We start from the raw sequence: 9,535 nt of genomic DNA on the forward strand, positions 1-9,535 counted from the left end.
AGTCCAACTCATCTGGAGAGCACCAGTCAGGAAAGATGGCTTAGGAAATGACCACACGTTAAATCTCAATAGGTACGCACAGGTATTTAAGATTCTCAAGCTCTTCAAAGGACCTTCGTGAAATCTGCTTTATTAGGTTGTTGTTCAGAAGCCTGTGGAAAAAGAGAGAGGGAAGAAAGCAACACGTCAATGCAATATTTTGGGCAAGTGGCCCACTGCAATGAAACACAGATCTGCAATTCCTGGTCAACCGACAAGTATCACAATAGAAAACCAGCTGCAAGATTTGCCCCTGAAAACTGAATTAAAAAGTCTGAGGCTCTAAGGGCACTGCCCTATGCATGATCGGTGGCAGAGGCCCTCCCCCGGGAGCCCTCCGTGAAAGACATTAGGAGGGTGAGTACCCGGAGGAGGGCCTTCTCTGCAGTGGCGCCCCACCTATGGAATGCTCTCCCCAGAGAGGTCTGCCTGGCGCCGTCGTTATTTGTTTTTTGGCGTCAGGCCAAGACTTTTTTATTTAAATGGTATTTTAATAATTGTTAATATTATTTATTGGTTTTAAAATTTTTATATGTTTTATTTAATAAATAATTTTTATTTGTTTTATATTATTAATTTTAATTTTATATTGTTATTTTTATATTGTATTGTATTTTATTGTGTTGTAAGCCGCCCCGAGGCTTCGGCAAGGGGCGGCACAGAAATGTAATAATAATAATAATAATAATAATAATAATAATAATAATAATAATAATATGAGTGTTTATTATGTTGGAAGCCGTCCCAAGGCTTATGCGAATGGGACGGCATACAAAAATTCCAAATAAATAAATAAATTCCAAAATGTTTAGAGAGAAGAAGATCCTACAACTCTAAGCATTCCCCAGCCAGCCCCGTGGCTGCACACTGGGAACTGGAGGTCCTTTTCCTGCCTAACTTGCACGGGATTGTAGGCTGCAAGAGGAGAAGAGCGATCAAGGCAGGCCGAACGGCACAGCCGGCTCGGTGGCTCCCACTTGTGTGGACCACCGATTATCTCAGGCATGACTCTCCCTGCCTGCTGGATTGTTTACCTTTTGACTATTTTCACATCTGTTGGCACAGCTTCTCTTGTCAGCCCCACAACTCACGAGAAAAGTTTCCGGGGCGGAGGGCGTAGTGAATTCCATGCTAATTTTGTAAACCATTCTGAGAGCATTAGCAAATTGAAGGTAGGGAAATGCTTTAGACAAACAAACTTTTGGCACAGTTGCTGTGCCCTGGACCACGGAAGTCCCAGCTCGTTTTGAAGAGGATGAGAAGGCCTTCTCTTGCTCCACGCAGCCGCCTCACCCAGGGCCCATCTAAGGCAAGCCCCCACCCCAAATTAAATATAGGCTTTTTCTTTTCCCCCAGAGTGTGACACTGTAAGCTGGACCATTTGCACCCCATCGTGACAGCTTGGTGGCGGAGCACACACTTGGCATACACAAGTTCTCCAGCTGGTCCCGGGAAAGAAGGTCTCTGAAGATCTAGGCTCTGGGTTCCCAGAGGGCCACGCTCCCTTTCCTGCAAGCACCAACCCCTTGGTTCTTTCCTGGCTTTTGAGAGTTTCCTCTCCATTCGAGAAAGGTGAAATGCTTCTCCTAAAGGCTTGGTTATTTGCCAAAAGAGCCTGAAGCTGAACTAGGCTGGCGTTCTCCATTCTGCAACATCAGTCCCTTGGGCTGAACGCAGTTCCACACGCCTGATCTCAAAGCTTCCCCGAGCCTGGTGCCTTCCTGATTCTTCGAACTGCAGCTCTCATCAGCCCCAGCCAGCATGGCCCATGGTCAAGGATGATGGAACTCGAAATCCCAAACAAATCGAGGCATCGAATTGCTACAGTTCTGGTGGTCCACAAAGACATTACAAAGACAACTTGGAGTTGGCAGTTTCCTACTATATTTTGCTGCACTTTTAAGGCTGCCGTCTGACTCACACACCCCTTTGGGAGGCTGCAGCGATGCCGTATGAGCTGCACCTTCTCTTGGATTTCCAGCTCTCTGCCTGGACTGGATTTATCTTCCCCAGGCTGCCATGACAACCATAGCAAAGCAGGTCAATTAAGCCAAAGGGGACCAGCCAGTATTTTAGATCATCTGCAATCAGACTGTGGAAAGAAACAATTAACCATCTGTTCCCACACAGATGTTTTAATATCCGGTGAAAATGACTCTCCACCACTGCCATTGTCACTTGAATTATGGTCCGCGCAACTCGAGTTGGTGATAACAGTCTTGGCTTCTCCATGCTGGTCTTTCTGGCCCAACCTCCCGAATCAATTGTCCTGATGATTTATTTACCCAGGTTTTTTAATTATTCTGCTCTGGTTGGAAGTCTATTCGAACTGGTTGTTTTATGCCTTTGCTGTTCTAATAATTGTTTTTGTTTTGCAACTCAGCTAACACGGGTGTCAGGGTTATTTTTGCAAGCCAACACCGAGAGTAGCAATGCGCAGCTCTATCGCGCCCATCCTCAATGGAGAAAGTGATGGAGGAAAGCCCCAGAACACGGAGGTTTAATCTGAAGCCCCATGCCCCGAATAACCGTCCCGAGAGGGGGCCGATTCCGTCTAGCATAAGAGGGCAGCTTTGAGGAGGCTGCAATGCTGGCGGGAATCAGCTTTTGTCCTCAGCTCCAACCAAGGCCTCCTCCCTGGCCTGCTCCTTGCTCCCTGCTCCAAGGCCCATTTGTGCCCCCCCCCGGGGGGGGGCAGCTGGTGTGCTCCTTTCTGTGCCAGCTGTGGGGACTTGGCCTTTGGAGACCCAGCCCCAAGGTCGCAGGGACTCAGAGCTGGGACTCAGGACCCCCAGGCCATGTCAGGAAGCCATAGGCTTGCACTTTAATTGTGTTTGTGATTTTAAGCCTCATTCTGGGCAACTTTGGGAGAGGGTAGTCCATCCATCTCATAGTCCATCTTCCCTTTCTTCTTCTGCCCTTGACCTTCCCTAGCCTGGCTGTCTTCTCCAGAGAGTCTGGCTTTCTCGTGATGTGTCCAAAGCACAACAGCCTGAGTTTCATCATTCCAGGAAAAGTTTTGGGTTGATTTGATCAGGACTGTCTTTCTGCCAATCCCAGTTTTTTGCAAAACTCCCATCCAGCACCATGTTCTGAATACCTTCCACTTCTCTTTTTCCCCAGGTATCACCTACTCCCTTATCTGCAGAAGTCTGTTCTTAGGGCAATCACCCTGCTGCAGTTACCTGCTGACCTTTCCTGTAAGGACCAGGAAGGGAAAAGCAATGAAGCTACCAAGAAGCTTGGAAGGAATCTTCAACGGTTTGGGCCTAAGGACCACATCCGGTGTAGGCAGGGGCCTGCACATGTGCTTAAATCCACCCACTTGATGAGGGGTATTTGGGGGTAGCAGCAAGCATGTGTCCAGAGAGGTACGTGACCCATGGGTTACCTGCCCCTGAATGAATTTAATCAGCATTCTGATTAAAGAATTCTTCACTAAAGAATGATATGAGAAATTCTGGGTGTGTTAAGACAGGAATGTTTTGTGCAATCCTATGCATGTCAAGAGAAGAAAATTTCTACACTCCTATGCATGTTTGGGCAGATAAAAACCCAATGCTGGGGATGCACAGAACTGCACCTTTGGTTAATTTAGGGCACTATCCAATGAGGCTGCCCTTAAACCCCTAAATTTTGAGGGTTTTGAGTATCCAGCAGGGGGCAAGTGGACAATTTTGCCCATCCGTGTCTTTTGCCTTCGCTCATGAGAAGGGGGGGATGATGCACGTCTAGGCTTCCTTGCTCCCCAGCAGAGCCTCATTCGCTCCTCCCTGCTCACCAAGCATGGCTTTGCAGCTGGAGCTGGTGTGGAAAGAAACACGGCACGCCTGGCTTCCCACTCTGACCTTGGTGTGATTTCACTGGGATTCCAAACCACCCTCTGTGCCCCTTCGAGTCCGCACACAAGATTATACTGGCGAGGCCGCGGAAAGCGTAAGGGCTCATTCGGTCGGATACACGCTGTGGGAGCCACTCTGGAAGGGTCAAGAAAAGATGGCTGCCTGGAACCACCGGTACTTCAGCTCTTTGGCTGAGATGGGAAGCCCTTTGCAAAACGATCTCCCGCTGACTGATCCAGGCACCTTTTGGATGCCGTGGGGTCATGCCTAGATGCAAAAGCTCAGTGGGCTGGCTTTACACCCCCACTCGTGCTGTATCCTGAAAAGACCTCCACATGGAGAGCTTTAATAGGATCCAGGGGTTCTGAAGCCAAGCGCATGAGCTGTTCAGATCTGGGATCCAGCTCAAATTGAGATTTGTCCAAAGACAATGGAGCAGGTGATACGGCTTACAGGGAAAGCGCCGAACGCCTTGACAACCGTCCAGTGCAGTGTTCGTTCACTGACCCTCTGTGTGTGAGCCAAGCCAATCAAAACCGTCCCGCAAGGGGGCTGATTCCTGCCAGATTTGGCTCAAACAGCCGACGCAGCGCCTCCCTTTTCGCAATCCCAGTTGCATAAAACTCCAAGGGGATGAAGGCACTTTACTTACAGTGTGTGGAGGTTCTTCACATTCCGGAAGGCTCCGGGCTCAACATGTCTGATGCGGTTGAAGCGCAGGTCCCTGGAATAAAGGAGAGACTCCTCAGTCTGCTGGCCGCAGCGGGGTTCCAAGGCTGCGGCAGCGGGGGACTAAACGTGGAGGTTTGCCAGGCATGTGAGGTCCGAGGGCGTCTGCCAAATGCCGTCTGGAGCAAAGCATCAAGGCATGGTCTTCCGAAGGGCTTCCTCCGGACAGCCTGGCTTATTTGGCTGTCCAGTTTAAACGGAGGGATCTAGTTAGACACTGGGCTGCTATTCTGCATTCTCCCCTTTAATGAACTTTCAGCACGGAGAAATGGGAGGTGGAGAAAGCCCTGGGAAAATGCAGGTGCACACCAGGTGGAAGACGATGCCCTGCAGAACTCCCACAACGTTTTGTGAATGGGGAAGGGTGGAGGGACCCTAACAGTCCAGCTGCACATCCAGCATTAGTCTAACCTGTGTTCTATTCATTTCAACAAGTCTGATCTAACTGGGACAAACACTGGCCTGGAAGGCATGCCGGCTGCCCGCCTGTGCAAATATGACCCCAGCATGGATCAGCTACTGTGATTTGCGGCCAGGCTGCCTTATGTGCCCCGGAACACAATGGCTGATGCTCAAAGTTCTTCCAGGCAAAGCTTTTTTCCTGCAATCACCTTGCCTCATTTGCGGAATGTTACCCGGGGGGGGGGGGGGGGAAGTCTTCCACAGGTAACCCTCCTGTTTTCCCACCATGTCATCCTTTTCTTGCTGAAGAATTTATTTATTTATTTATTCACATATAATCTGTCAAACAGCTCAAATGAGCTTCCTAGGCAGTATACAGGAATAAAATTGCAGCCAACAATTTACCAACAGAAATAACTAATTAAAAACAATACTAACATAGCCAGGCACTAGAAAACACGCATGAGGTTTCAGCCTTAAGGCCCCCTTCCTAGATAGCCTTCCCAGTCGGGTGCCTTGCAAATGCCTTGCACTGCTACTCCCATCAGCCCCAGCCAGTGCCCAAATAGGCAGAGAAGACAGGACCTCTTGCCTAAAGACCCGGAGGGCAGCTAGACACTGACACTCGGTCCATTGCTCCATACAAGCATTGACTTAACGTTTAGTGTAACTGCTCTGCAATTCTGGGCCTTCCTAGAAGTGGCCACGTGTATTCTTTCGCTTGCAAAGGACACGAGCAACATTTCTCTATTCTATCCCAACAGTTTCATGCTCTGCAGCGGCTTCTACCCCTCTGGAAAGTTAGAAGAATGAATTTGCTAAGGGAGGAGTTGAAGGCCCTGCTTCCGACGCGCGCGGAAGGTCCGATCCCCAACATCCCCGGGAGAGGCAGCGAAAACGCGTGAAGGGCAGGAGCCATGCGCCTGCACGGACCCCGCACAAGGCCCCTTCCTGAGCTCCCGAAGCGGTTTGCGCCCACCTTGACACTCCAGCCGCGGTTAAATCTTAAAGGCTGCTTTTATGTGCCTTTGCGCTTTAAAATCAGATCTGCAGCATTCCCGAACCCCTTTCTCAGGAAGCATCAGCACCCCAAGCTTCGCAGCAGCGCTGCTCCCAAGAGGCAGGAACTGCGCGCACCCGGGGCAGCCGCTGCTTTCAGCCCTGAACTGGGCGGGCAGCGGCGACTGGCCTGATTGTTGTGCCAAACCCCTGTAATCAGCGCAGCTGCCCCTCTGCAGAGCTCTCACGTTCTTTTGCCCGTGTTCCCCTTATTTCGTCAGCACCTGCCCTGCTGCTACGACACGAGTCAGAACTTCTAAATCACTCCGTGCATGCTCTGGAAGTTGGCGGCTGGTTAGCAATGTTTGCAAAGTTTGTGTCTGCAGAGGGCACCCGAGGGCTCAGTCTAATCAACCGCCGAGGCTCGTAAGGAAATCCGTCTCCGTGTGAATCCGAGCATGCAACAGGCATTTCGGGATTCCCGGGCACATCCGACGCCGCGGGAGCCGCAAAGGCCGACGCGGGCCGCTCCTGCGCAGCGCAGCGCAGCGCAAACGAGGCAGCGGGCGGCAGATCCTCGCTTCCCGCGATGCTTCGGCCAGGAGAAGGGGCGGAGCTCTGGACGGGCAGCCCGCCCAGGGAACTCATTTACATCTGGCCGCGACCATCATGCCTTGCGCCCAAGACGGAGAATTTCGCCAGACTTTGGCTCGTCTTGTGTGCGGTCGCGCTGGCCTCCAGGCTCGCGACGTGGGAAAGCGTTGTGATGAGTGTCAGGGCTCGTGCCGAAACCTCAAAGCACCGCCCGGTCTAGGGAAACCCTAAGCGCACCGATGGGCGCCCGTATTGGAGCTGGCGTCGCTGCGCTTGCCTGGTATTGCTAGTTGCGAAGTCGCGTCCAAGTTCAACGACCCAAATGGACCTTAGGTTTTATTTCCTTCGCCAGTGGATCAATTAGCTCTCTGTCTTGTACCTTTCGGTATAGCTCAACAATTTTTGGAGGCTCTGGAGCAAGAGCCAATCTTCCCCGGTGAAAGAAAGAGGAGAAGATGAAAAAAGCTTCTTTTCTTCGGCGGGACTGTTCTTTATACCAAGTTGAACATACATGTTAATGCTGTATTTGTTTCGCATGTGAGAACAGACAACGCGCATCTCCTAAGCAATTTTGCACATTAATCTGCTCTCTTCAGGGAAATTAGAGAGTGTTAAGTTCATCTCCGAGGTGGCGTCTGTGTTCAGGTAGCCTAACTGGGTTTTTACTCTCTGCAACAAAGACCCTTTCTGCAGTTAGAAGGGTAATTCGGTTGGCAAGTGAAAGGGAGAGAAAGAGGGCCTCGTCTTCAGTGGCCCCGGTTTTTGGAATGTGTTACCCGCAGGGTCTGGAGCCATTTATTGGTGATACTTACACTTTTTTTCCTCCCAAGAAACTCAAGACAGCTTACGCAACACTCCTGCTGCTCGCAGCTTTATTTCCACAACAACCCTGCGCAGTAGAGTTTGTCACTGGCCCAAAGCCGGCTCCAAGGTTGAGCAGGGCCTAGAACCCAGACCTCCTGCACGATTAACCAGTACACCACACTGGCTGCCTGACATTAAGATAAGCCTTAAAAGACCAACCTTTTTGTTTCCTTCTCCTGAAATATTTTTTAACCCATCATCGCCATGCACTGAAAAGACTGTTGATTATTTTTAGTTGCAATTCTTGATTGGACTTTTGTGTATTGGAGGGCCAAAACTTTGTATCTTCCTTGACGCCCAAAGCAGTAAAAGAGGAAGAGGAGGGGAGGAGGACGGGGGACTGGAAGACTGTTTTCTATTAAAAGGTAATGGCTTCCCCATGACATTAAAGTCCAGTCATGTCTGACTCTTGTTTCCTAGCCAAGGACTCGAACTGTCGACCTTTCGATCAACCAGCCCAGCAGCTCAGCAGTTTAAACCACTCCACTTAAAATCCCCCACCTGATTCCAAGCTGATTACTTCACATATACTCTTGGAAGCTGCTGGGGGGGGGGGGGCGGAGATTACTCATCTGGGCAGCCTAAAAATAATTGGAACAAATGAAGGAGAGCAAGGTGAGCCGGAGTGCAACAGTTTGTTTAGGAGATCGCATGGCTGGCGGGAACCCGAGCAGAGGAACAAAGCACTCCTGGTGGGGGTGGGGGTGGGGCGAAGGATCCCATGCAACCTTTCCTGGGAGGGGAGCCAGAGGCGAGTGTCTGATCCCGTTCCTAGCAGCATGTGAAAAGGGCAACATGGCTGTAGGGCATGCGAGTCGGGAGCAAGTCCTTTCGCTCCCCTGTTGCTGGAGGGGCGACTTTGCATTGCAGATGGCAGGCCCAGAGGCCGCGTTAGGGGGTGGGCCGCTAGGGCTGGTGCCCCGAGTCTCTGGGATGCCACCTCCGCTTGCTGTTCAGGGGAAGACACTGGAATAGTGTCCAAGCGAGCAATTGATACAGGCAGGATAATCTGTTGCTTCTTGCACGGTTTCTCCCTGAACCGTTTTATTTATTTGGCGCTATGCCAAAGCTGAGTTTTAGTCTCAGCCTTAAACTAGCTAGCTGCACACGCACACAAATACTACACCTAGAAGTAACTGTGTCGTTTTGGCTTGTATGGATTTGTTTCTTTCTTGTGGGGGGAGGTTTGGCTGTGAACTAAGTCCCAAAGGGCAATGACTTCATAGAGTTCCTCTCCTAGGGGGATTTTGTCATCCTTTCATATTCAGCCCTGTCTGAGAAGTGCAGAATGCAATGCTTTGGATGGAATCCTGCACAGGTTTAGATCGAAAAAAGACCCACATTTCGCAGCTTGCCCTGGCCACATATCAGCAAATTGAATTCAGGAAACGCCATATTAAAATGTTCTTCCAAAGTTGTTACGTGCTGTCACGTTTGTCTCCAGTTTAAGGCATCCCTATGACTGAAAGCCCTCCAAAATTTCCTTTCCATAACAACCCTGCTCAACTCTAGTAAATCCAGGGCTCCAGCTTCCTTTCTGGAGTCCATCCATCTTCTGATCTGTTCTTCCCATCCTTTTTCTGCCTTTGACTTTCCTTAGCACGATCGACTTCTACAGAGTTCTACCTTCTCACAATGCATTCAAAGTATGACGTCAGTTTTTAGTTTTATTTACTTTTTCTTCCAGGGCAAGATCTGGTTAGTCTTTGCCAACTCCGCTTGAGACAAATCCTGCCGATCTACGCAGAAAATAATACTTATGCATATATAATACCGACTTTTTTTTTCCTCTGCATTTACCATAAAAGTATACTACTACTTTCGACCACACCTTTTCTCCTACTTGTAATGGACACAAGCCAGTTTTAAAGAATTCCATACCATGAAACCCTCTTAGCAACAATCTTGGCTAATAGGAGTCAAGAAACACGTTGTGAATGTGTTTAAAACTAACGCGCAAAGAACTAGCATTTTTAAATCTGTTTTTTAACTTGGAAAGAATAGCCCTGCTAAGGCAGGGCCTCAAAAAATTGGTGAAAAACTCATAAATGTTCCTCTCCACGGAA

At 49.7% G+C, this 9,535-nt stretch overlaps 1 long non-coding RNA gene across 1 annotated transcript; it reads right to left on the reverse strand.

The window, feature by feature from the left end:
- Nucleotides 1-73: 73 nt before the first annotated feature.
- Nucleotides 74-6,516, reverse strand: LOC123036347. Its single transcript, XR_006417120.1, has 3 exons — nucleotides 6,296-6,516; nucleotides 4,534-4,605; nucleotides 74-152 (listed from the first exon to the last, which is right to left on the reverse strand). It is a non-coding gene; the product is annotated as an uncharacterized LOC123036347 (long non-coding RNA).
- Between the last annotated feature and the right edge of the window lie 3,019 nt (nucleotides 6,517-9,535).

This window comes from Varanus komodoensis, unplaced genomic scaffold, assembly GCF_004798865.1.
Source record: "Varanus komodoensis strain SLA01 unplaced genomic scaffold, ASM479886v1 scaffold8, whole genome shotgun sequence".
Lineage (NCBI taxonomy): Eukaryota > Metazoa > Chordata > Lepidosauria > Squamata > Varanidae > Varanus > Varanus komodoensis.